Genomic DNA, 1,382 nt, shown 5'->3' with positions numbered 1-1,382 from the left:
GTTTATTACATTTGTATTTACTGGTCATATTTCTTTCGTTAACTATTTAAACTGATTACTTGTATTTGTTCGTTATTCCATATTTATTAAATCGTTTTTTCTTCTTCTTCTTCTTCTTCTTATAATATCGTATATTGGTACCTTCGTCTCGTAATCATTATATATATATATTGCATATTACTAAATATTTTAGATACATACATACATATATATACTTTTTTTATACATATTATTCAATTAAGGAGATGATGTGATTCCGAATTTTCTATATATTTTTTTTTTCAGTCAGTTAAACAAGGCTTAGATATAGAGTGATGAAATGTGGTTCTCATCGTTGAATAATGAATAAATGTTAACTTATTATGGCCGGAGGGGGGAGCAGGGTGGACGCCTGTGCTGATATCGGATGTACGTCGTGACAAAATCACGGCAAAGGTTCTTCGTGAACTTAACTGATGACTCAAATGACAGAGCACGGTGGGGGGGCGGGGGTTGTTGGGGGTATAGGGGGGACTGGATCTTTGTTGTGTGGTGGTTGTGTTTTTATGTTTTTATTTGTTTTGTTTTCTGTTAATATCGTTTTTTTTTTTCGTCTTTTTATACCTGTTTATCTCTTTATCTATCTGTGCATCTCTTCCTCTCACTGCTTCTTCTCCCTCTTCCTCCGTCTCCTCGTTATCCTTTTTCCTCTTTCCTTCACACATTCTCTTTCTCTCCCTTCTCCTCCTCCCTTCCCTCTCTCCAGCCACCCCCCTCTGAGTCCTCTCCATCCTCTTCGTTCACCCTCCCTCTTCTCCACTTCCTTCTCCTCCTCCTTCTCCTCCTCCCCTTCCTCCCCCCCCCCTTTCCCCTTCTCCTCCTCCTCTTCTCCCTCTCCTCCCCCTCCTCCTCCTCCTCCCCCTCCCTCCTCCTCCTCCTCCTCCTCCTCCTCCTCCTCCTCCCCCCCCTCCTTTCCCCCTACTCCTCCTCCTCCCCCTCCTCGTTCTTTCGATGCTTTTGTGATTATCTTACTGTGACGACACGTATATATAGAACGTATTATCTATTCATTTCATCTATCTATTTCTTCCTGCCGTCATTCGTCTATCTATTTGTTTCCGCCGTCATTCATCTATCTATCGCATCCGTCGTGATCTTTTTATCGTTTACTTTCGCCGGGTGACGCGGTTGACGATGCGTGGAAAACATGGCTAGACTACGCGAAAAAAAAGTTACTGGCGAATGGTGATTTGAAAAAAAAAAAAAATAATAATAAGTGAATAAATTATTGTTGATTCGATTTTTTCGAGTAGATTCTGTTACTGAGACCTTCTAAGTAAGTAGATAAGTAGGTTTTGTTACGGTGATTTTAAGTAGATAAGTAATAAAGTAGATAAGATAGT

This window comes from Penaeus monodon, chromosome 9, assembly GCF_015228065.2.
Source record: "Penaeus monodon isolate SGIC_2016 chromosome 9, NSTDA_Pmon_1, whole genome shotgun sequence".
Lineage (NCBI taxonomy): Eukaryota > Metazoa > Arthropoda > Malacostraca > Decapoda > Penaeidae > Penaeus > Penaeus monodon.
This window is presented reverse-complemented; position numbering follows the sequence as displayed.